We start from the raw sequence: 27,479 nt of genomic DNA on the forward strand, positions 1-27,479 counted from the left end.
AAGCTGCTCCGCTATTTAATCTTAGAGAGTGGTAATCAAGGTAAACTGCAGAATCCTGTCTCGAGTGAATGAGTGCAAAGCCAGCATATGAGACATGACTGTAAAACAGGGTCTTTCTTCTAAAGGTTATATGAACCAAGTGTAGAACTCAAACAATCAGATGAACATGTGCAGCTGAAAAGAGACATGGATGGATATGCTGAGAAGCACACGAGGCGTTCCAAAACATAAAGAACTGCTAAAACTGAACATGAAGGCCAGGCTCAAGACAGAGGACATAACAATCTATTACTAAGAGAGCCAGCTGGGGGCAGTGCTGACGTAGGGTTAGAGATGAGATAACAACTGATATTGTAATGGCTCCCACATTCCATAGAACAGCACAGAAATATGGGAGTCCTTTTAATAAACTGCATTAAATTTTAAGACCATAAGAAAAGCCTTACTGGATCAGACCAATGGCCCATCTAGCCTAGTATTCCATTTTCACAGAAGCCAATCCAAGTCACAAGTACCTGGCAAAATCCCAAATAGTATCAGCATTCCATGCCAGCGATCCAGGGCAAGCAGTGGCTTCTCCCATGTCTGTCTCAACAGCAGATTATGGACTTTTCCTCCAGGAACTTGTCCAAACCTTTTTTAAAACCAGCTACATTAACCGCTCTTACCACATCCTCTGGGATGCATTCCAGAGCTGTTGCAGTTGTGCATTAAAGCAAGAAATAAATATGCAGTAAGTTCAAATTTAATGCAGCACCTGTTAGGGGGTATTTCTAGCATTTTGTTTGCAGGTCGCAGGTTATTTTGTTAACATGCAGTACCCTGGTCACAGCTTGCTAACTGCAAAATTGTCAATTAGTATAAAGTAGTTGTCATGCACTAGCTGGAATATACTTTCCACAGCCATTCTCCACCCATGCTACCACCTAATTATGTCCCTAACATAGATGCCTTTAATATGTGACTTAGCACATGCTCATTGTAAAAATAATGTAAAAGTAGGTACCATGTTTGTGCAGTAGTTATTAACACACATCAATTTGCATGTTAAGTGATTAATGCACTTTAGTAAAACTAGTAATACTCTTGGAAGAGGCTTCCCTGCAGACTTCAGGAATGGAAAAGGTGCAGTGTGCTGCCTTAAAAGACATTTTAGCTACTAAATAGTGAATAAAGCCCAAATGCTGTAGAGGATATATAGTATATTGGTATCTTTCTCTTATTCTCTCTCTCTTTATTAATAAATGAATCAGCCACCTTTTTGATGCATCACTCTGAGTCATTCCTGAGTAGAAATGGGTAAAAAGTTGATTAATTTCAGATTATCCAGCCCATAGCTGTTTTTATCATACTGCTAAGCAAATGAAATCTAGTCTTACTTGACTGAATGTTCTCTTAAGCTTCCATTGCTGGCATCATGATTGTTGAAGTTGTCTGGGTTTTGCTGCGTCTGAATATGTGGTATCGATATTCAACCTTTATGCTGTGGCTTTCTTCAGAGTATGTTACTGTGAGCTCTATAGTTTGTCTTTATACATCATGTGTCCTCAAACCTGATTGGTTGGAGCTGATTTCAGTAAACAACTGAGGTGGGAAAGCCTGTTGGTCACAATTTAGAATTTTGGTGGGTGACCAAATTTGAATGTTTGTTGGGAAAGTCCGTTAGTTATGATTTTTGAATTCTGGCTGGAATGAGACTGGAAGTTCACTGGGACAGTTCTGACTCTGGAGGTGGGAGGAATTACTGTAGGTCATATTCTAAAACTTTGAGGGGGGAGACTTCTTCATCTTCAGTTCTTTTTGTGCTGAATTTCTTTTGAATGAGTGATTGTCCTGCTTTGTTTAGAATGAGCGCTTTTTCTCCATTGAAATTATTTTGGTATCTTGTTGTCTTTATTGCCTCTTTGATTCTTCTCAGCCTGCAGTCATCTTCTTTCTCTAAGATTTTTGTCTCCTCTAATTTAATCCTATGTCCAGGTGCCTTAGCATGAAGGATACAGCTGTATTGCAGAGCTTGTGGTATCCTTATGCTCTTGCAACCTTTTCTCTGCAATGCATTCAGTTCTGCCAGTATATGATTAGTCACAACTGCAAGGAATTTTGTACACTCCAGGGGTTTGGAGCAAAGATAACCAGTCTTTCACGTGTGTGAGTGAACAGAGCACTCGTGGACAATCTTCTGGACAAAAAGAACAGCTTCTGGGACACATCCCTAGCTAACAGCTACAACTTCTCAAACCCTACAACATCTGAACAATCCAACCTGTAAAATCAATAACTACCAACAACCATTAGATAACAACACTGTGATAGAACAAAATCTTATAGTGCCTTTTCCCCAACACACACAGTTATGCCCAAGGAGTGACAGGTCACATAGGAAAACTGCTACAAAAGAATAACACCAAAAAAACGGTGTACCACAAAAACTGTCAGACACTTATACATGTGAAAGACCAGTTACCTCTGCTCTAAACACCTGGAGTGTATGAAATCCTATTCATTTGCAGCCAATTATAGGCAGGCCAAAGTCAAACAGGGCAGATTCATGCTTGCCAAAATGAACTTTCAAATGTCAGATTAGGCCTGAAAAGAATCACTATGCTTGAAGCTTAGGGGAAAAACATGTTGTTGCTAGTTTGTAGGCTTCATGTTAGCTTTTAGTTTATAGCAAATGCCTTTTTTCTAGATGTAGCGAATACATAAGACTTTCAGAGTAGTCTCTCATTTGTAAGAAATTCCTTACAACAAATCTTAGTTATGATTTGGAACCTCAGGTCATTCCTTTCAAAATAGGGTCACACAATCAAACTTTGCTATGACAAGCAGACTTGTTGATGGTCAGCTCATTGTTATAGAGAGGAAGTATGGTAAATATAATGAAGAGTTTATGAACAGTTCTTGTGCCTAAAGCTGAAAATCAGCCTTTCTCTCAACACCAGACATTTTCTGAAGAATGATTAAATTAATTTTGGAACGCCTTCACTGCATTTGCTTGCATTCATCATTTGAAAGCAGCATTGACATCTGCTGCCATTTTACAAGACTTATAGCCACTATATGCTCCCAAAATATCTCTTTATCCAGTCGATATGAAACTGTGTCAAAGAAAAAAGAAAAAACACAGTACATTTCTGCCCTGCTGAAAACCTCTTATCCAATGCATAGCTTAGTATAGTTGTAAAACCTCTCAATTGTTAGGTGTCTACAGTAGTTCATAGAGCAACTGTGTGCAGAATCACCAGGAAATCCCCCCCACCAATCCAGATTTATTTTCGATGTTATTGTTATTATAAAGTAAATTTTGTATTTATTTAATTTTCAATACTGTTCTCCCTGGGGAGTTCAGTTTACATGAATTTATTCAGGTACTCAATCATTTTTCCCTGTCGATCCTGGTGGGCTCACAATCTATTGAATGTACCTGGGGCAATAGGAAGACTGGGTGACTTGCCCAGGGTCAGAAGGAGCAGTATGGGTTTGAGCCACAGCTTCAGAGTGTTGAGGTTATGGCTTTAATCACAGCGCCACACTCTCTCCTCCCCCCCCCCCCTAGTTTCTGTTGTTGCAGAATATTTGTGACACTCTAAATTGCCTTTTTTGAGTGTAATTTTTAAGGAGGTGCATACTACTTTAAGCAGTAAAGTTCTTGCCCACTATGGGATGTATAACCATTTATACACAGATGTAGCCACATACATGCACGAATGACCTCATAAAATACCAATTGGCACAGAAGTACACACTTTGAAATAATGGCACATACTTAGTTAACTCATAGGTGTGAAATTAGGATAGAGAATGGTTGGACCAAGCAGCAAGTACACATGTAGATTACAATATTTTGCACATGTACTTCACAAATAGTGAAATGGAGTATATATCCACACCTCTTATTTACACTAGTATTTTATAAAGACAGTTGTCTTTACAAATTAGGCTATAATTAGGGACTTTAAATAACACTTAAACTAAGAACCTCCTAATTAACTCTCCCCCCTTTACTAAGCTGCTCCAATGCTCACAGAAATTCTATGAGTTTCAGAGCAGAGGCAGAGCATTTAGCGTTCCGGACCATTGTAGTAACCTCTACCGCAGCTTAGTAAAAGGGGGGTAAATTATTCTCTTTAGTTCTAGAACCTTTTCTTTGTGCCATTTATTCCAGATGTGCATACATGTATTCATAAAGCAATTCCCCTCCCAATTCCGATCAATCCCACTTATCTACTCTCTTTTTAAATGTATGCCTCTCTCCCAATCCCAGCTCTACCTTATTTGACTAAAAGGAGCCTAGAAAAAGCAACATTACTGGTCTGACCATGGCTGGACAGTCTGTTGTTAAATAAAGATATGTAAGATATCATGTAAATTCTGACAACTGCTTTTGTATTTTTGTGCATCTTAAATGGTCAGGAATGCTTTATTTTGGTTTTGTTTAGTTTTTGCTCCATAGAATGCACAAGGTAACTTTTTTTTAGCTTATAAGGGGCCGCTGAAAAGTTCTTAACCCAACCCACAAAGTTAGGGCAGTCTCCATTGAGGGCTTTACACTTACAAGCTCATAATCAAAAAACATAGATGTCCAAAAAATTGGTACTTGGACGTCCTAATTGCCAGGACACCCAAGTGCTGATAACTGAAACCATATTTCTGTACGTTTAACAAGGTGTTCCAGCCTCTGTACATCCAGATCACGAGATAGGCATGGTGGAGACATGATATAGTTGGGCTTTGGGTGGTCTCAAGGATGGGTTAGATATGGACTTTTTGCAGCAATAATCAAACATTTTGCAAGACATCCTGGCCATAAGAGCATAAATCAGACAGATGGTCCATCAAGCCCAGTAGCCTGTCCTCACGGTGGCCAGTTCAGGTCACTAGTACCTGGCAAAACCCCAAAGAGTGGGAACATTCCATGCTACCGATCCAAGGCAAGGAGTGACTTCCCCCATGTCTTTCTCAATAACAGAAAAAGTACATACCTGTCTTAAGTAGCCTGGTGGGTGGGCTAGTGAGGAGGAGGAGGTTACAGGCCCTTAAGCCACTCTAACCACTACATTTATGATAGAACGTGTGATCCCACCCAAACCCTACTCTACTGCCATATAGGTGCCACCTGCTAGCATGCCAGCTCCTATGTACTAAGAATAAACAAACTAGGTTGGTATGCTCAAAAAGTAGATGGTTTCTCTGAAATACCTCAGCCCCACCACTCCACCGCTATGCTTGCTTCAAAAAAGCGGGAGCTTTACGTGGTAACTCATCATAGGTACTGGTTTTCTAAACGCTGTGCTAGTTTTACAGTATTATTATTATAAACTGAAATAGTATAGTATACTATTTCACAGAATTTCACAGAATTTGTACTTGTGAGTCGGATGACAACGGCGGCTCGGGAGACCTGTTTGTGCGAAACATGTCGGGTCAGACTCCCAGGTGTAGCTGTGTGTGTAAAAGCTAAGTATATATACTATACTATTTCAGTTTATAATAATAATACTGTAAAACTAGCACAGCGTTTAGAAAACCAGTACCTATGATGAGTTACCACGTAAACCTCCCACTTTTTTGAAGCAAGCATAGCGGTGGAGTGGTGGGGCTGAGGTATTTCAGAGAAACCATCTACTTTTTGAGCATACCAACCTAGTTTGTTTATTCTTGTTATTATTGGAGAGGGTTGGTGTTAGAACTAATAACAAACACACTGGTATCGGACTAAAGCTCCTATGTACTGGCAGTTAGGTGTGTAAATGACAGCGTTCCATAATGTGGTGCCTAATTCCTTGGCATGAACCTAATCTTTCAGTATCTCAAGTTCACACTGCCTTGGAGTTGTATGCCATTGAAATTAGGTGCTCAGTTTATAGAACTTGATAGGCGGTATATAAAAACCTAATAAACTTGAACTTGAACAGGGGAACAAATCCATTATGTACCTAACTATTCAAATAGTGCTTGATAAGGCCAATTATTGGTAGTTATCACCAATTAAGTGTGTGCCCAATTGCACCCCTAACTTAAGGCACCATTTATGGGAAAGAAGAGGGGGTGGGATTTGATATACCAACTTTCTGTGGCTACAATAAAAGTGGTTTACATATTTCTGTACAGATATTTATTTTGTAGCTCGAGCAATGAGAATTTGGGAGACAGCGTGCCTCTAAAAAATTGATTAGAGGAAACAAACACAAACAAATGTACAAAATTTAGGAAAGATTTGTTTTAAATGAACCTGAACCAAACATTTTATGAGGGGTTTGCACACATTTAACATTATTACACCAATAGGTGTCCTTTTTCATAAAGAACACCATCTTTAATAGTTATTGGATGCCAAAGACTCCCGCTAAGATCAAGCTGCATAATTTTGGGTTGCTTTATAAACAGTATATTGAAGACATACTGTATATAGAGGCTGATATTCAGTACTATTTAGCTAGTTGGGAATGGTCCCAGCCGGCTAAATAGCATATAGCCAGCTATGCACCAGTATTCACATTCAATATCCCAGTCCCCGGATTAGTTAGTAACTGGCTATGTCACCTCCAATATTCAGTGGATCGCTAGCTAACCGGATCGCTGCCAAAGATAACTGCCTAAAAGGGTTGTATATCTTTAGCTATTGAGACTTAACCGGTTAGCTGTTGAATATTGGCATAGCCGACTATGTCCCAGCCAGCCAAAAATAGACTGGAAATTCAGTGCTGGTGGCCAGATATGGTATTTCCAGTATTGCTGTGTACCACAGGAAAAGATTGCCAGTGCTCTTCCATGGTCTAACTGTAAAGCTGTTATACTTTGAAAATGCAACTCTCCTCAGACAACTTATTTCTAAATATAATAGTCCATCAAAAGCATTTTATGTACATACATTTCAAACTAAATTCTTAAAACCATGCTGCTGGATATAGAGCAGGTTTAGAGGTTTTATTTTAAATTTTTATTTAAAGAAGAAATGTGTAAAGGGGCTTTAATTTCTAAGGGAATTGATTTTTTATTAAGCTGAAATGACTACAGTTAATGTTGTATCTCTTATTACTGGGCTTAAGGCAACTGTGAAACCTAAAGCATATTAAACTTTATTTCAATGAAACTTTAAAAGTGTTTTGGGAAATTCTGCACATCTGACTAAAATATGGGGAAGAATTCACAAGGACAAGTCTGTAAGAAGTCTCATGGAACTACTCTCTTCCAAGCATGCTCTGTGGAAACAAGACATTGTCAATGGGGATGTCAGGATAGAAATATGAAATAAAGAAAAGACTAAAATCCTTTGGCTTAGGAACTCCTCTTTTATTGCCCAGCTCCATATTCTTTTTTGTTGTTCAAGTATTCTTTATTAAATTTTCAACAAATAAAAATACAACCACAAAATCGAAGATAAAACTATCACATAAAAGCAGAGGAGGAAAATCATCTCACATATCTCCAATCTTTAAATATTGTTTAAACATAGACCAAGGGCTCCTTTTATCAAGCTGCGCTAGCGGTTTAACGCACGTAATAGCGCGCATTAAACCGCCGGCAGCGCTAGCCGCTATCACCTGCCTTGAGCAGGTGGTAGTTTTTTGGCCAGCGTGGGGGTTAACGTGTGATTAAAAGTTGCGCGCGCTAACCCCGCTAGTGTGGCTTGATAAAGGAAGCCCCAAGTGTTCATAACAACATGAAATCTAGAAGAGTTAAGTACACTTTCCATTTCAAACTTGTGTGTGAGACAGTCCAAGTGCCACCAAATGGGATATTCAAGTTCAAGTTTCAAGTTTATTAGATTTTAATATACCGACCATCAAGCAAATATCTGGACGGTTTACATTAAATTTAAAAAGACAGATAAGAATAAGAACAATTGAAGAATTATTTAGTAATTTAAATAATATATAGTGAACATTAAAGACATTAACAAGACGGACTTAACAGTGAGGATAGAGGGAATGGATGGGTAAAGTTACATTGTAGGTAGAAAAAGGAGAAAGAGGGGTTGGGAGAAAAACAAATTGGATGGGGATAAAATATATAAATGTTTATAAAAAGAGAAATTAAATAGAAGAGAAATTAAAAAGAGAGAAATTAAATAATAGAGAAGGCATCACGAAATAAAAATGTTTTTAAGTTTTTCTTAAATTTGTCAAGATGTTGTTCGTCTCGAAGTGGTTGTGGAAGAGAGTTCCACAATGTCGGGGCTGTTACCGCAAAATTTATTTTTCGTGTGTAATAAAACTCTTTTATAGACGGAATCAATAAGAGATTTTGATTTGAAGATCTCAAAGTTCGAGTAGAGCGCTGAGGAATGAGAAGTTTGTGAAGATATAGCAGCAGGTGAGAAGATTTTATTTTAAATGACAAAAGTATAATTTTGTAGGTGATTCGATGCGTCACGGGTAGCCAGTGAGCTTCTTTCAGAGCTGGCGTAACATGATCATATTTACCTAGGTTATAGATGAGTTTTATTGCGGTGTTTTGTATAAGTTGAAGACGTCGAATTTCTTTTTGTGGGAGGCCATTGAGTAGGGAATTACAGTAATCCATGTGAGAGATAATTAAAGAATGGACAAGAATTTTGATAGATTCGGTTTCTAAAATTGAGGTCAATGAACGAATTATGCGTAGTTTAAAGAAACATGTTTTAACTACCGAACTAATATGGTCATGGAATGATAGATCTTTATCAATGATAACTCCTAAGATTTTTATTTTTGTCTCTATTTGAATTGGGATTGATTTAATAGAAATTTTTTCTGGAAGAAATTCAGAATTTTTGGTTGAAAATAGAAGACCGCGAGATTTATCTATATTGAATGTTGTTATGATTTTCCATCTAAAGTAAGCAAAATATCCAATAATTTGGAGAGATATCCAATAATTTGGAGAGATGCTGTTAATACCATCATTCTCTAGATCAGTGGTTCCCAACTCTGTCCTGGAGGACCACCAGCTAGTTGGGTTTTCAGGATAGCCTTAATGAATATGCATGAGAGAGATTTGCATATAATGGAGGTGACAGGCATGCAAATCTGCCCCATGCATATTCATTAGGGCTATCCTGAAAACCCGACTAGCTGGTGGTTCTCCACTGGCTGGTGGTCCTCCACTGCTCTAGATGACAACAGCTAAGAAAATGACTTCAGTGATATGAAGAATATCTTGTATATTTTGCCAAACCAATGTCCGATATCTCCAAAGAGTAGCACAAGAATAGACCATATGTGCAAGAGTACCACAATCCTTATTGCAATCCCAACAAGAGTCTGATGTAAGATGTCCAGTTTTGAACAGCTTCCATTGGAACCAAACCGTTCGATGATAAACATTAAACATTAAACATGGATTGGATAATGGAAGCAGACATTGATGTTTTAAAAGTTGTGACCCAGAAGATGTGCCATTGTTTATGAGAGAAAGTTTTACCAATATCTTTCTTCCAGATGTTATGAAGAGCTTGAAAAGGATGATCATCAAATTGACGAATATCTTTATAAATTCTCAAAGCTATTTGATGTTTATCCACCAAAGTATCCATATAGTGATATAGACTAGGAAAATTGTTTTGGAGATGAAGGTCACTCTTAGATAAGCATTGCTGCAGTTGTAACCAATGATAACATTCATAGAGAGAGAGATTGCAAGTCTATTGAAGAGTTATAAAGGAATTCAAATGATCTGTAAACACCCTTACATATCCAGAAGGATCAACAAATATGAGCATTAACTATTTTGAAATGGGGATTAACCCAAACGGTTGAAAGTGAGTATTTTTCAACTTAATTTGAGAAAAGGTATTCAAAGTTAAAAGAGTACAGAAGGTAGCATTAAGCATAGGGTGGTTCTTAATATGTAGCAGAAGTTTGACACTTAATAAGGAATTATATCCCAAAGGATATATAAGATCATGTTTAACATTGACCCATCTAGGAGCTCACAGAGAGGTAAAAGATTGAAACAATCACCAACGTTGTCTGATCAAAAATGCTGGTAATATTTCTAAAAATTAGGATAAATAACTCCAACTTGCATTTTGGAGCACTTCAAGGTTTTGAGAAAAATTTTTGGAGGTTTATCTGCACACAAAAATTGAATCAATTTAGAATCTAATGTTTTGTAGTAAGAAGATTCATCCAGGCAGGGCAACATCATAGAAGTATAATTAATGATGGGTGTGAACATAATTTTAAAAGTCTCCATATGTCCCCCACCATGTAACATACAAGGGAAACCATTTGAATATTAGTGTATCCAAGGTTTTAAATACTCTGTTGTGATTAGTTAAAAACATGGATGCAATGTCAGTATGATACTGAATATCTAAATATTTTATCCTAGAGGAAGCCCAACAAAAAGGAAATTGTACACAGTCAACTAAAGATAATAAACATAAAGAGGCAAGACATCTGACTTTTCCCAGTTTACCTTGTAATCAGAAATTGTAGAAAATGGATTAATCTCATTCATCAGAGGAGGAATGGAAAATTTGATATCAGTAAGATATACAACCATATAATCCACATCATGAGAAACTTTTAAGTATTGTGACTTAGTTCTAATACCAGTCATAGAAATATGATGTCAAATAGCAGTTGCCAAGGGTTCTAAAGCCAGATCAAACAGAAGAGAGGAAAGGGGAATACTACTGCTATTTATCACTTATATAGTGCTGAAAGGCATATGCAATGCTGTACATTTTGACATTTAATAGACAGTCCTTGCTTGGAAGAGCTTACACTCTAACTTGGGCACAGACATGACATATAGGGTTGGGGACAGCCAGTGACATAGTAAAAGGGGGCAGGGAGCGCCGTCTTGGTGGATGCCTCGGCACATGTTCCCCTCTCCACCCCCCTTCTCTTCCCCCCACCGTACTTCAAGCTCTTCGTTGGCATGAGCAACAACTCCAATCTGTTGCTCACACCAGCGTCAGCTCTCCCTCTGACCTCACTTCCGGGTCCCGTGCCTAGGAAGTGACACCAGAGGGAGAGCAGACGGCAACACAGGAAGCAAGTTGGTGATGCTGCTCGCTCCAGGAAAGTTAAAGAGGTACAGGGAAGAGAAGGGGTGTGCGTGCATGTCTGGGGGTACGGTGGGAAGGAGCGGGGGTGGAGAAGAGAGACGGGGTAGGGCGCTACCTCCCCGGGTGCCTCTCACCCTTGCCACTGGGGAGAACTCTGCCTAGTACAACTTCCTAAATGGAAAGTGTCAGAAAGCTGTGAACTAACCTTGTATATAGGGCTAGATTCACGAACCTGCCCGATTGGGCCTGATTTGGGCAGGTCCGATGAATATGCAGATGGGGGCGATCAGAGCAATGGCCCCATCTGCCTGTCCGAATTGCTCTAAAGCCCATTAGAGTGGTTGTTGTTTTTTTTTTCCTTATTTAAACAGGCAGCTGTGCAGGGAGAGCAGCCAGCAATCTTCCACCTCCATGGCGCTATGTCACAACTGCAGGAGGGAAGAGCAGGCAGGGCAAAAACAAAAATTTTTAGCCAGCTGAACTCTCGAAGATCCAGGGGTGCCGGGCTGCGAGCCATGGGGAAAACCAATTGGTACTTGCTGCAGCCTAGAAGCAGATGGGGGGGGGGGGGGACTGGCAGACTACGGAACTGAACAGGAAACCCGCCCTGACTCTCCTGCTCTCTGCTGCCTTTCTCCGCAGTGCGAGCCCATGGTTTTAAAGCGGGGCAGTACTGAAGAGAAGGGCGGCAGAGAGCAGGAGAGTCGGGGAGGCATTTTTCCGCACAGTGGAGTTTCTCGTATCCATTTGGTCAGCTGCAAGCAGGGAGTTTCAGGGCTGCAGGGCTGGTATTTCAGCGCGGAGACAGCAGGAAAGGATTGAGCGACTGGTCTTCACCAGTCACTTGGTTTCGGATCGACCAGCCCAGTCGGTGTGCCTGAAAAATGTTGGTGAATTGCTGCCTTGCTAGATTTGCATGCCATTTCCCTCATTTGCATGCGTGGATCAGATCGGGTGTGGTCAGAAGGTTAGTGAATTGGGTCGGGATCATAAAGGAGTCGCAAACCTATCGGTACACATTCGGTTTGCTTAGTGAATCTAGCCCATAGAGTATGGATCATATTAATAAAATGTGTCCCAAAACCAAACCAGCTTAACATGTGAAAAAGATAAGGCCATTCAACCCAATACAAGGCCTTTTCCTCTTCCCAAAAAACAGCAGCCATAGATTCATGCCGGGTTTGGGCATAAATAAGCATGTTACATATCATATGTGAATTACAGTAGATGTAGAATGTCATTTGGGAATAAATTCAGTTTGCTCTGGATGGATCTGTGTAGAAAGAACTTTATGTTGATCGCTCATCCAAAACATTTGCATAAATTTTGGCTTCAACATTAATTAATGATATAGGGTGATAATTTTTTATATTTTGATATTAAAATCTGTCTTTGGAAACAATACAACCATTGCCTCAGCAAAAGAACATGGAATAGTGGGATCAGATTGAAAATCCTGATATAGTTGAAGTAATCTGGGTACCAACTGTGCAGTGGTCAATGGCGTACCTAGCACCCTGATGTAGCCTGTCGGTGAAACGCTGGCCTCCGTTGGTGTGCCGATCAGCATTAAGATAAGTGGGATTCTTCCTCTGTCAAAAAATCTTTTGTATATGAAGCACAGTTTTTGCCCAAGTGTTTTAGTGCTCATTTTCAAACGAAGGTTTTGCCTGTGAGGTTACCGCTCAACCACCTTTATATCCACCTTTGTGGTGGTGGGAGGGCCCGTTCTGAGGCTTTTTCCTTCCTTTTGAGCTAACATTGAGCTCTACTGGCTTCACATTATTTCTGCATAATTGTACAACTGCAACATCTTTCTACTATAACAGTCTCCAATTGAAAGAGTTTTATTTACGTACCTAGCATATGTGACACTCGGGGCCCATCATTTTTTGACACCCCCCCATCTATACAGAAAACATGATTTTTAGTAACAAGCCACACGTCACACATGAGTAGCTAGGAAAAGGCAGCATCTTACATACTGCAGTGAGCAGTACAACATCAATACACTCATTGTAAAACTAAACAAGCCAGACTAGTACAGATCAACCCTGCAGTCAAGCCTAACAAAAAACCATGTCTTTCGAACACACAGAAAACACTTTCGCCTAGTATGGAATATGTAATCACAAACTAACCCCTCCCCCTTTTACAAAACTATAGTGTGGATTTTAGCCATGGTGGTAACAGCTCTGACGCTCATAGAATTCTGAGCATCAGAGCTCCTACCACCATGGCTGGCGCTAAAAATCGCTCCACAGTTTTGTAAAAGGGGGGATAAAATAGAAATGCATAGACAAAGGTTAAATTGAACCAGTAAGAAGCTGGACTCTGCATACAATGCACCACAGAAACAGTGACACATGTCTCCTAAAGCAATAAATAAATAGAAAATTTTTTTCTACCTTTGTCTTCTGTGGTTTCTGCTTTCCTCATCTTCTTGTAACTCTCTTCCTTCCATCCACTGTCTGCCGTCTCTCTTCCCCTATATGGCATCTTCTCTCCTTCTATGCCCCTTCCAGAAACTGTATGCCTCCCCCTTCCATCTCTCCTTTCACCCCCATTGGTCTGGCATCTCTCTCCTCTTCTTCCCTCTCCCACACCTCTCCTCTGCAATCCCTTTCCCTTTTTTTCCTCATTTTCCTTTCAATTTATTTTCTGCATCTGTCTAGATTACGTTCTTACTACCCTCTCATCAATGTCCTGTTTTACTGTCTACCTAAAGCTTGCCACCTCTTTCCCTCACCCCTTCCAGTATCTAACCCTATCCTCGTTCCTCAATCCAGCATGTGCCCTTTTTTCTTTCTTCTCCCCACTTCTTTTCAGCATCTGCTCCCCCTCTCCCTCACACTTCCATTCAGTGGCTGTCCCTCCTCTCCCCCACACTTCCATTCAGTGTCTGTCCTTCTCTCTCTACCCCTTCCATCTACTGTTCACCTTCTGTCTTGCCCCTTCCAGTCACTGCCCTCTCTGCCCTTTCCATCCAATGTCTGCCTTCTCTCTCTTCCATACATCTTCCTTCTTTCTATGCTCCTTTCATAACTATCTATCCTGTGCCCCTTCTCTCCTTTGTACATGATTGATTTCAGCTCTGTCACCTCTCCATTTTTTCTTTCTGTCACCAACCCATCCCCTATGCTCTGGCATCTCTCTCTTCTCCTTTTTTTCCTTCGCACCCCACAGTCTGGTATCTACCCTTCCCTGATTCTCTGGCATTTCTCTCCTTTCCTTCCATCTTTCCCTCCCCCTCCATGCTCTGAGATCTCCCCCTTCCTTTTCCCTTAGTCTGGAATACCTTCCTCTTTCCCTCCAAGCCCTGACATCTCCTTTCATTCCCTCCCTCATCTTCCTTATCCCTCCAGCTGGATACAGCAACACTCTCCCCTGCAGCTCTGGACTTCCCCACATCTGCTCCCCCCAAATTGCCAATGCTTCGGTTGCTCTTCTTTCTTCCTCCCTCCCTCCCCTCCACACGGGACCCTGAAGCACCATCAGCTCTTAGTCCCTCTAACGCCAGCCCTGCAGCTCCGGACTTCCCCACAACTTCCTGTTCCCGCCTAGGCGGGTGGCTGCTGCAGGAAGAGTTCCGCGGCAGGCCGAGGTTAGAAGTCTCCTCCGATGGAAACAGCGCCGCGGCTGCCATAACATTTAAAATAATAGCGATCGGGGGGGAGCAGGTGTGGGGAAGTCCGGAGCTGCAAGGCCAGCGTTAGAGGCAGTGAGAACAGCTGGCTGTGCACCCCCACAAGGCGTGCACCTGGGGCGGACCGCCCCCCCGCCCCCCCTTGGTATGCCACTGACAGTGGTGTACCAAGGGGGGTTGTCCACCCTGGGTGCATGCCTTAAGGGGGGGGGGGTGCACAGCCAGCCAGGTCTGGGTCGTCTGGTGCCAGTCCGCAGAAAATTCCTGCCAGTCCGTGCAGGGCCAGCAAGATCGGATTGGGACCATTGGCAGCGTCTGGGCTGAATCGGTGCTCCCCCCATGATGCAATTTAAGATCGGCAACGGGCCTCCCCCCTCCCGCGACGGCAGTCAAGTTCGGCAACAGGCCTCCTTCAACCCCCGGCATCAACAGTACTTCAGATCAGCAACCGCGGTGCTCAGGCCAAAGCTTCCCTCTGACTCAGTTTCCTGTTTCTGCCCAGGCAGTTTGAGTCAGAGGGAAGCATTGGCCTGAGCACTGCGGTTTCTGATCTGAAGTACTGTTGATGCCAGGGGGGTAGAAGGAGGCCCGTTGCCGAACTTGAGTGTCATTGCTGGGGGGGCGGGGGCTTGCCGATCTTGTTGCCAGAATTGGAAAGAAAGGTGAGAGGAAGGGAGAGATATGGGCCTGTGGTGGATGGAGAGATTGAGAGAAGGGGGGAAGATGATGCAAGTGGGGGGAAAGAGAGAGAAGGGACAGATGATGGAAGTGGGGAGAAGGGGCAGATGATGGAAGTGGGGGGAAAGAGAGAGAAGGGGCAGATGATGGAAGTGGGGAGAAGAGGGAGAGAGAAGAGGGCAGATGATGGAAGTGGGGAGAGAGAAGAGGGCAGATGATGGAAGTGGGGAGAAGGAAGAACATGCTGAATGGAAGTGGAGAAAGAGAACACATACTGGATGGAAGGAGGGATAAAGAAAAAGGACATATGCTGGATGGGGGAAGAAGATAGAGTTAGTGAGATAGTGGAGGGGTGAAGGAAAGGGGTGGCATGCTGTAAGTAAACACAGTGAAAAGAGGGAAACTGAGGACTGCATAGTAAGAAAATGTAATTTAGATGGAGGCAGAAAATAAAGAAGGAAGACCAGAGAAGGAAAGGGAAGAGAGAGAGATGCCAGAGAACGGGGAAGGAGGCAGAGATATCAGATCTAAGTGGAGAAAATGAGAAGAGAGATGCTAAAAACCACAGGGGAGAGGGAAAGATGCCAGACCATGAGGGAACGGAGGGAAGATGATGGATGCCAGACCAAAGGGGGTGGGGGGTCTAGAGGAGAGATGGCAGGGGGAAACAGACAGTTTCTGGAAGGGGCAGACAGTGGATGGAACGGGCAGATGCTGGATTGAAGAGACAGGGCAGATGCTGGAAGGAAAAGAGTGAAAGTAGAAACCAGAGTCAACAAAAGGTAGAAAAAAATCATTTTATTTCTATTTTGTCATTAGAATATATCAGATGTGAAATATATATCCTGCTAGAGACATAACTGGGGACTGCAAAGCCCAGGCAATGATTCTTTAGCTTCCAGCTGGCTTAGGGCTCTCTCGGACCAGGGGGCACTCCCCTAACACTATTCCTGTCATGTGTGACTGCAGTATTCTGTTAGCATGATATTTCTGTGTAGCATTCTGTAATAATTTGGCTTGTTCAGTTTTCTTGATAATAGACGGGATATATGTGAAGGGGAGACAGGGGTTTTGTTGGTCCTTGCTCTGTATATTTATATTTATAAAATGACAATTGTACAGAATATTGTTTTTTTTTATACTTTAATAAAATACGTTCAATATAAAATCATAACTGAGGCTTGTGCGGATGGGTCACATGGTCTGTGGGGACCGAGTTTGCGGAGACGGGGCGGAAATGTGTTGTTTTTATTTCAGTCTTAGTAGTTTGCCGGTCCACAAAATAATTCTTTTATTTATGCTGGTCCACGGGTGTAAAAAGGTTGAAAACCACTGCTCTAGAGCAGTCGGCAGCTGCACAGGTGCAGGAAGGTCCCTCGATGACTCGTCTGCCGGCTTTGCTCCGGAAGAAGTAAGTTACGTCGGAGGGGGTGGACCCAGCAGACGCAGTCATCACGGGACCTTGCTGAAACTCCCTGCATCTGCCGGGTCAACCCCCTCCGCCGTAACTTACTTCTTCCGGAGCAAAGCCTGCAGACGAGTCATCGTGGAACCTTCCAGCATGTGGCTGCCGACTCTGCTCCAGAGCTAGTATGTCAGAGTGGGGTGGACTGGCAGCCGGCAGCTACAATCATCGCAGGAAAGGAGCGGGACTGCTGGAATGAAAGAGTGGTGCAGTGAGAGAAAGGGGGCAGGGTGCTATGGAAGGGTGGTGCTGATGGAATTGATGTACAGAGAAAGGGGAGAGAGACAGGGGGAAGGATACTGGATGGAATTGGATTGGATGGAAAGAAAGGGGGCAGATGCTGATTGAAGAGGGGTGGATGGAGAGAGAAAGGGCAGACATTGGATGGTAGTGTGGCAGGTAGAGGGGGAGCCTATGCTGGATGGAAGTGCGGATGGGAGAGATATGAGAGCAAATGCAGGAAAGAAATGGGAGGAGAGAAAGAGGGGAGCAGACGATGGAAGTGGACAGAGAGAGGAGAAGGTACTAGATGGACGGTGTAGAGAAAGAAGGCACATGATGGAAGGAGGGGATAAATAAAAGGAGGGCACATGATGGGGAAAAGGACTGAGTTAGGGAAATACTGGAGGGGGTGAGGGACAGAGGTGGTGAGCTGTAGGTAGACAGTAAAAAAGGAAATTGATGAGAGGGTAGTAAGAACATAATCTAGATGGATGCAGAAAATAAATTGAAAAGAAAAATGAGGGAAGAAAGTAATTGCAGAAGAGAGGTGTGGGAGAGGGAAGGAGAGGAGAGAGATGCCAGACCAATGGGGGTGAAAGGAGAGATGGAAGGGGGAGGCATACAGTTTCTGGAAGGGGCATAGAAGGAGAGAAGATGCCATAAAGGGGCAGAGAGATGGCAGACAGTGGATGGAAGGAAGAGAGTAACAAGAAGATGAGGAAAGCAGAAACCACAGAAGACAAAGGTAGAACAAAAATCTTCTATTTATTTATTGCTTTAGGAGACATGTGTCACTGTTTCTGTGGTGCATTGTATGCAGAGTCCAGCTTCTTACTGGTTCAATTTAACCTTTGTCTATGCATTTCTATTTTATCCCCCCTTTTACAAAACTGTGGAGCGGTTTTTAGCGCCAGCCATGGTGGTAGGAGCTCTGATGCTCAGAATTCTATGAGCGTCAGAGCTGTTACCACCATGGCTAGAATCCACACTATAGTTTTGTAAAAGGGGGAGGGGTTAGTTTGTGATTACATATTCCATTCTAGGCGAAGGTGTTTTCTGTGTTCTGTGTGTTTGAAAGACATGGTTTTCTGTTAGGACTGACAGTGTAGGATTGATCTGTACTAGTCTGGCTTGTTTAGTTTTACAATGGGTGTATTGATGTTCTGCTCACTGCAGTATGTAAGATGCTGCCTTTTCCTAGGTACTCATGTATGACGTGTGGATTGTTACTAAAAATCATGTTTTTCGTACAGATAGGGGGTATCAAAAAATGTGCTTAAATTCATTCTAGGCACATTTATTTATTTATTCAATTTTCCATACCATTCTCCCAGGGGAGCTCAGAATGGTTTATATTAATTTATTCAGGTACTTAAGCATTTTCCCCTGTCTGTCCTGACAAGCTCACAATCTATCTAATGTACCTGGGGCAATGATGGGATTAAATGACTTGCCCAGGGTCACAAGGAGCAGCATGGGTTTGAACCCACAACCTCAGGGTGTTGAGGTTGTAGCTATAACCACTGAACCACACTCTCCCTGTTCATGCTAATACCTGCATTCTTTATAGAAAAGGCTCCTACCAGGCACCTTGTGGACACCTAATTTATAGTTGCCCTGTTATAAAAGTTCCCTGTTGGTGTTGGCCATTATTGCTACTGTATTTACATGACAATATGTTCACTTGGGAATATTTAAGTGGATTCAGCTTGCCCACAAGCGTTAGGTGGTTCATAAATATAGAGCGGTGATGTGCTATGACTTGGCAACTACTTCAGTGTTATTATGTTCAGCATATCTAAAATACTTTGGGTGAGAGAAAACCTAAGCTGAATTGCCAAATTCTTGAAACAATAGTTATGTATAATAAGATAATTACACACTAAGAAAACAGATTAATTATATTCCTTGTGTATGCTACTACTGCAGATTTATCTATTATTGGTTTTCATCCTTCCCAAAATGAAATAGTTTGTGCATTTAATGAGCAGTGAGCCTTTTCAATTGCAGTCAAAATGCATTCTTTTGAATTATGTATTTGGAAAAGAAATGAAAATTCATTTTATGTGGTTGCAAATTGATGTCTTGCCTGTTTTGTCTATTCTTTTCATGGGGTTTAGAACAATTAGGATGACACTTCAATTTGTGACAGCAGACAACGAGCAATCCCATGAAAAAGGGCAGGAGGTTATTAGGTCTCCTGTCCTTTTCAGTGCTGATATTATGGCAGAATCCTAGCAGATGCAAATACATGGTGGTTTCTTTTTACAGCTTGATCTGAAAGCATAAAGAAGATAATGATTGGGCTGTTTCCAGGATCCATGATGTGTTGTAATCATAGACCTCATTAAAGATGTTCAATAAATAATGCATGAAGCTGACCTCCTGCAGTGCTAAGGTGATTTTTGTGCACAACTAGACCTACAGTTGTAATAGTAGTTATGCCCTGCAGAGCTCAGATTCTGGGATCGCATTGTTCCTGCATGAAAGGGATGTAAGGAAATGGTTGTTAGAATGATACCACGTGCAGTGCACACAGAATATGGCATGAGGCATCTGAAGAACTTAAGTAGCAACTTTTTTTTTTACATGTTTGTCTACAAAAAATGTAAATTATGTGCATTGTACAATTCTTGAAAGCGTGGAGCAGCATAATAAAAACAAAAGTCTAAGTCCATTTTGGCTCTAAGTTGCTAATTGCCCAAAGTCGGAAACGTCCAAAGTCCATTCTCTAAAAATATGTCCAAAATATTTTTTGTACATCCAGCCGTTGGATCATCCAGACCGCTAAGTCATCCATTTTTTATACCCCATTCTTGTCCAAAAAATCATCCAAGTCAAAAACGCCTAGAACAAGACGTTTTGGACATGGGAGGGACCAGCAAAGTGATGGACTGGACACCTAGACATTAGTGGGGCACCTTACAGGGCACTGCTGTGAACTTCACAAAAAGGGTGCCACACAAAAATATTACCACAACTCCCTTTCAGGTCATGGTGAGCCACCCACAAACACCCCCAAAACCTACTATACTCACCTATCTACCACCCCAATAGTCCTTATGGCTGCAGGTGGCACCTATATGGCAATACAGTAGGGTTGGGGGGTTTTGGTGGGTGCACATTTTTCACCATGAATGCAGTGGTTAGAGTGTCTTAGGTGCCTGGGCCAATCAGAGCCTTAGGTCCCTCCCCAGAGCCTCCCAGGAAACAATGGGAAGGGGAAGGCCATCATTATGAAGGTGGGCCTGCCGGTGGGAGGGAGTGGGCATCCTTCCTGCTAGATAGTTATTGAAGATATGAAATTGATGTTGGGGTGGGGTGCCAAGAATTCAGGAAGTATCAGGGTGGGGTGCCAGGTTTTTGGGGAGTGTCAGGATGGGTACCGGGAGTTTGTGGAGTGCCACAGTTTGGAGTAGGGTGTCAGAGTTTGATGGATCCCGGCAGCAAGAAGGAGTGGGCATCCCTCCTGCTGATTGTGCTAAGGAAAGGTACAGGGGGTGTATGGGGATTATCAGGGGATGTTGGGGGGGGGAGGAGTGTAGGCAGGGGTTTTTGTGTAGCGGGTTGTGGGATCAGTGAATGGGAAGGAGGGAGGGAGGGAGAGAACAATTCGATCTCCCTACTGGTTCAGCTGATCCTAGCATTGGAATCCTCCATCAGCTGAGCCAGCAGGACTCCCCAAAACTGGCTCAGTTGATCGGAATTCCACTGCTGCGATCAGCCCTATGAGTTAATGTGGCTGGACTTGTGCTCTATTCTGAGCAGACCTGATTTGAAGGCCAGAGTAAGACCTCGGCCCAGGTGAGACCTAGTTTCTGTAGGCTGTGCTGGATTGCTAAGGCACAGTGACTTTTGAAAATCCTGAACTGCTGACTGTATTTATGAAGAATGTATTTATGAAGAATGATCCAAAATTTGCCAACTAAGATTTAATGCTAAACAATGCAGGGTCTTTGAATGTCAGCTGCAAAAGTATGATGAACTTAAGGTGCCCGTAGCCAAAGAGGTAGAAAAGGCAATGGTAAAAGCAAGAAGGATGCTTGGGTGTATAGGGAAAGGAATGGTCAGCAGGAAAAGAAGTGATAATGCCTCTGGTTAGATCTCATTTAGAATATTATGTACAACTCTAGAGTCCATGCCTTCAAAAAGATATAAACAGGATGGAATTGGTCCAGAGAGTGGCTACTAAAATGATCAGTGTTTTTTGTAATGAAGTGTATAGGGACAGACTTAAAGATTTTAGTATATTTGAAAGGCAGAAGAGGAAAGATATGATAAAGACATTTAAATGCCTCAATGGCACAAATGCACAGGAAATGAGTCTTTTTTAATTGAAAGGAGGCTCTGGAATAATAAGGGCATGGGATGAACGTGAAACAGAAGTAACCTGAGGAAATACTTCTTCCTGGAAAGTGTGGTGAATTCATGGAAGAGTTTCCCAGTGGAGGTGGTGGAGAAAATGAATGTATTTGAGTTCAAGAAAGCTTGGGACAAGTACATAGGCTCCTAAAATAGATGAAGGCTAGTAAATGGCATGGATGAGTAGACTGTGTAGGCCAAATGGTCTTTATCTGCCTTCATTTTTTTCTCTGTTTTTCTATTTAAATGAGGCAATTTAAGGACTGAAGTGTTGACAGCCATTGACATCATGATGTAAGCTTGTCTGTCCTATTGCTGTTGGAGCTCTTTTCTATATATTTTATTGTATTTTTGTGATGTAAACCGCTTGGACCTGTCATAAGAACAAGCACTATATCAGGTTTTAATAAAACTAAAACTTGTTCAGTGGGTTTTCTCTGGTGATGCTGGTGATGGCAATAGAATGATTCTGCATTTAGCAAAAGCTATAATGAGGGCCAAGTATATGATAATGAAGCCAAGATTGTTTTTTTTACATGATTCTGAAAAGAGTACTGCTTAAGAACCCACTTGAAAGGGATTTGTACAGTTTTGCTAAGATATTTAAAAAAAAACATTTGTTCTTACATGGGTTGGAATTCTTTTTGATTTCCAAATACGATAAATATCTTGCTGTCCAAGTGTTTTCTAAAATCTTGAACTTAGGTTCATCAAACCCTTGGAGCAATAATAAAGATACTATAACTTCAAAAATTTTCTGGGAGAGAAAAAGACTGAAAGTAAGCTTAATGACCGCTTGAGAAATGCTTAACATATAATTTGGGTGCTTTATTTCTTTCATAAGTGTTTACATAAGTCAAAATTTAGAGTAGAATTTTGGAAGAAAGTTTGTGATCATTCAAGCTTTCACTTCATACAGTATATATGATATCAATGTATTTGTGCGGGATACAAAACAGCTTTCTGCAATTTAATAAGCTATTTTGAGTCTCAGTTTATTGATTCTTTTCAACTTTTTTATCAACTGTGATGCTTTACAGGATATAGTACATTAATGTGCTTCTAAAGACCATTTTAAGTTATCAACCCTAATTGCCACAGATGCCTTCAATGTTGACCAGCATACTTTTCTGATTTGTAATCTACAGTATAGGTCAGGGGTTCTCAATCTGATTTTCAGGTCACATGCAGTCAGTAAGTTTTCAGGATATGGATAATGAATATGCATGAGCCAGATCTGCATGCCCTATCTCAATTGTATGCATATCTATCTCATGAATATTCATTGTGGAGATCCTGAAAATTCAACTGGTTGGAGTATGTCCAAAGGACTTGATTGAGAACTTCTGCTGTAGATTAATGGAGAATCTCAAAACGGCTGTGTAAGAAAAGGATATACAAATTCTTGGTTTATCATAAAGCAAATCAGATACATTCTGGTTCTGTCTTCATCATTGATCACTTCTTGTTTTATAGGCATCGAATGAAAAATAAATTCAAAAGATTGAGAAGCTTGGGAACATGGACATCTTTATTTTACAAAGCATTGGTTAGCTGTAAATCTGTTTTCCTTCTTTTTTTTCTCCCAAAATGTGTAATTTACAACAGAGGTAATGAAATAATCCAACAGCTAACCCTAAAAGGCTTCTCTCAGTAATCGTTTTTCTTATTTTAATGACTGTAGAAGCAAGCCATCTTTTTTTGAGGGGAGGGGGGGAGGTGTGAGAGAGGTGGAAGACGACATGAATTAATAATGGATTATGTATTACTGTTTGGCATTGTCAAAGCCCTTGAGGTACTTTGCAGGATATGGAGGTTAGCACATGCCATATAACAACAAATATCATACTTACTGGACTGTGTAATAGAGATGGAGATTGTTCAGTAGGAAAACAAAATCTATTACAAACAGATTCATTTCAGTGAGGAAAGATTTTTTAATGTATAGTAAAATAACAGAATACTGCAAGAGATGTGTGATTAGAGTCTATGAAATATAAATCTTTCCCTAAGCAGTACAGATTCAATAGCAAAATGATCTATAAAAGTACACAATTGAATATCTGAGCTTATGCACAATAGGTCTCAATTCATTCTTCTCTCCCTGTGAGAAGTCATCTGACCCAGATATGTGACTGCTGAACTTTTCTCTTCAGAGAACATCATTTTATTGCAGTAATATAGAAAATGCCAGGTGATTATATTTATATGCTTGCTGCCACAATAAAACTAATTCATGTCAAGAAAATTATGGGGCCCTTTTACTAAAGGGTATTAAGTGCTAACCCTCAGATTCTATATAGGGGATCCAAATTTAGATACAGAATTCTGCCCATGGTTTCAATTCCCACATGTAATTTTTTAGGTTAAGAAACTCTTAATTAGCTCTAAGGATCAATCAATTGACCTTAACAAGCATTAATTAGAGCCAATGAATAATTTTGTGCTCAAATACATTGTGCCCTATTCTATAACTCCTGCATTTACATCAAGCTCAACTCCAAAGTGGGTGTAGCCATGAGAGCTACATGGGTGGATCAGGCCATTTCTGGAAATGAGGGGCAGGATTATAGAATAGTTAGTTAGGTGCCATTGACTCATGTTCAAATCCTAGCGATTTTATGAATTACAGTGTGGCAGAGGCTATGAAACCTTGCCCCTTTACTGGGTTTGTTCAGCTCTCCAGCTACACTTTTTCCTGGAGGAACCTCCAGCACTCCCCCTCCAGGCCAGCTGGAAGAAAGGCAAGATCAGCCCAGAAAGGGAAACAGCTTCAGGAGAGGGGTAGGGAAGGAAAGTGCCAAACCAAGAAGTAGAGGAGGAGAGTTTAAGAGGAAGAGCCAGGATCAGAACCAGGGGTCCTAGAGTGAAAGAAGGACATGGAGGATCAGGCGAGAACTGTAACTTATTCCCACCTGAGGTAGGAACCCGTTGAACTGAAGTTTTTCTTTGGTTACACAGGAATAAGTAAAATACTGCATCTTAAACTCTCTCAGAGGTGGGTTTACATAAACTGTGCTCCTTGCTGGATGAGGAGGACTATCACCTAGAACTCTGGACAGGCTAAACTAAACTGAGAAGGGCAGTATATTTTGAGAAAGAAGCTAATTTCTGTGTGGAGGAGACCTGTGAGGAAAACATTCTGTGTAAATAAAAGCCTATTCTCCAAGACTGCTTGTTAGCATTTGTATGACTCCTGTTTGGGTGACCAGATTACGGCTGTTACATTCAGATTTAAAAAGAGATTAGTTATGTGCCAGTCTGGCAAGGTCCTCCTGGATAGTTCCCATGGTTGTGTACAACATGTCCAGCCATCTGATTGCAGGTCACCCTCTTCACCTGGTGCCTTCAATCTTTACAAACATAATGTCAATCTCCAATGATCTTTCTCTTCTGACAGTGTGACCAAAATAAGAAAGTCATAACTTTATCATTTGGGCTTTGAGTGACATAGCCAGTTTAATCTCTTCCAGAATTGATTTGTTAGTTTTTCCTGGAATTCAAAAAAGTGTGGGATGAACACAGAGGATCACTAATTAGAATATGAATGGCCTAACTTTCATGGTTTGAATCCTGCAAAGGAGATGGTTTGTATAGCCTGCAGTGAACTTCAATGGCAACTCCAGTATTTGGAAACTAAGGTACTGTGTAGATTTCTAAGATCCAGAAATAACAAAGAAAAAAGACATTTTAATTTAATCATGAAATTGTGATTACAGGGTAGACTGGATGGACCATATGTGTCTTCATATGCTGTTATTTACTATGTTACTATGGTTTTTTTCTCTAACACCAAAGCTCAAATAAGTCAATCTTCTTTTTGTCTTGTTTCTGTAGTGTCCAACTTTTGCATCTGTAATTGACCACTGAGATAATGAGTGCATGGACAAGTCTGATCTTTGGAGTGTTATTTCCTTGTCTTTCAACACTTTGTCAAGTACCTTCATTGAAAAGCTACCCTTTCATTGAAGAGCGACCCAGTGCTTGTTGCTTCTTTGTGTACAAAAGAGCCCAGGAGATTGAAATCCTTTACAATTTCTATTCTATCGCCTTCAAGCTCAAAATCTTTATCATTTTCCGTGTTCATGATCTTCGTTTTGTTTATGCTTGTTTGTTTGTTTATTTATCACCCGCCCTTATCCAGGGCAAGTTCCATATTAACATACAAAATTAGACACATTTCTCGTACAAATCACCTCAAGTATGCACTGTAACAAATTATATACTTACATATACAATCAAATTACATATGACATACATGTTGCATCAACAACAAACAACATTTAAGGCCAAAAACTGGCCAACCCTAACATACATCAACATGTAAATTGCATGAGGCATACAAGCTGCCTCAATGACAAACATCATTATGCCAAATAAAACAGGCCAGACCTTCGAAGCCTTCCTTGACCAGCACTCAACAGTCATCACTCCTTCTTTCTCAGCCAAACTCAGACCCTATATTTCATCTTACAGAACAGGTGTCTTTTCAGCATTTTGCTAAAGTTCTGTAAATTTTGCTGTTGGCGAATATATCCTGGAAGGTTGTTCCACTCCCTAGGGCCGATACAATGGAAGACACTATTCCTGGAAGAGGAAAGCCTTAAGTCCCACCCAGATGGAACAAATAGATCACAATGCTCTACTGAGTGAAGCAGTCGAGCCAACTCATGCGGCAAGATGCTCTGAACCAGGTGTTTGGGGGCCAACTTCTGTAAGCACATGAAAACATTTACCAATAGCTTGTGATGGTTCTTGTCCCTTCCTTTCAGCCAATACAACCTTATAAAGTATTCCGCCACATGCTCACACCTTATAAAGTATTCCGTCACATGCTCATGTCATGTTCAATTCTAATTTCATGTTCTGACATTCAGCTTTGACTTTTCTCAGTAGATATAGCATGTCTTCTTTGCTGCTGGTGATAAGCATTGTATCATCTCCACAGAGAAGGTTGTTTATATTTCGGCCACCAACTTTTGGCCACCAATGCTCTCTTCTTCCAAATTTGCTTTTCTGAAGATGACTTCACCATAAAGGTTGAACAGGTAAGGTGACCAGACACATCCTTGCCTAACACCATGTTTTATTGGAAACCAATCAGTGTTGCCATATTCTGTTCTCACTGCAGCTTCTTGATTTTCATAGAGGCTCTTTATCAGCTGAGTTATATGTTTGGGTAGTCCTGTTTGTGCTAGAGTTCTCCATAGTTTGTTGTGATCTACACAATCAAAAGCTTTGCTGTAGTTGATGAAGCAAAAGTATAGGGGCCTATGGTATTTTTTATTCTTCTCCAATATCTATCTAACATTAGCAAGAATGTCAAGCAATAATATCTCTTGTTCCTCAACATTTTCTGAAACCAGCCTGAATTTCAGGTGGTTCTTGATCAACATATAATTGTAATCTTAATTGTATTATTTTTAGCAATATTTTGCTGGCATGTGGAATTAATGCAATCATTCTGTAGTCGTTACAGTCCTTGGTGTAACCTTTCTTCTATATAGGTATGAATAGTGATCTTCTCCAGTTGGTTGGCCATGTTTTTTTTCTTTCAAATCTGATGACACAGTTGAGTGAGAGCCATGATAACTCCTTCTGAGACTTTAATCAATTCAATTGGAATACCATCAATACCAAGTGACTTGTTTTTTGATAAAGCTTTAATTACTGCTATGACTTCTTCTTTTAAAATATCTGGTTTTTCTTCAGCATCAGTTTCCTGTTCAATTTCTATATATTCTTTCCATCTCTTTTTAATGCTTTCTTAATCATTCAGTATCATTCCATTGGCATTTTTAAACATCCCCAAATGAGGCTGGAATTTCTGATACAATCTCTTAACCTCCTGATATGCTATTCTGGTGGGGTTTTTTTCCATTTCCATTACATTACATTAGGTATTTCTATTCCGCCATTACCTTGCAGTTCAAGGCAGATTACAAAAGAATTATCCAAGATGCATTACAACAAGAACTTACAAAAAAAAAAAAAAAATTGGTCATTTTCAAAAAGAGTGAGAAATGGGTAAGGTTATTTGTTTGGGGTAGTTGGCTTTAGTGAAAGGTGGAGTTTGAGACTTGCGGTATTATTTCTTTTTTCAG

General features: G+C 41.0%; 1 protein-coding gene and 1 pseudogene across 1 annotated transcript in view; one reads left to right on the forward strand and one right to left on the reverse strand.

Annotated features, from left to right (window-relative positions):
• The window catches only part of SEMA5A (semaphorin 5A), a 1,054,315-nt gene that overhangs the window by 272,423 nt on the left and 754,413 nt on the right, over positions 1-27,479 (forward strand).
• Positions 1,742-27,256, reverse strand: LOC117354872 (annotated as a pseudogene).

The sequence above is a fragment of the Geotrypetes seraphini genome, chromosome 2, assembly GCF_902459505.1.
Source record: "Geotrypetes seraphini chromosome 2, aGeoSer1.1, whole genome shotgun sequence".
Lineage (NCBI taxonomy): Eukaryota > Metazoa > Chordata > Amphibia > Gymnophiona > Dermophiidae > Geotrypetes > Geotrypetes seraphini.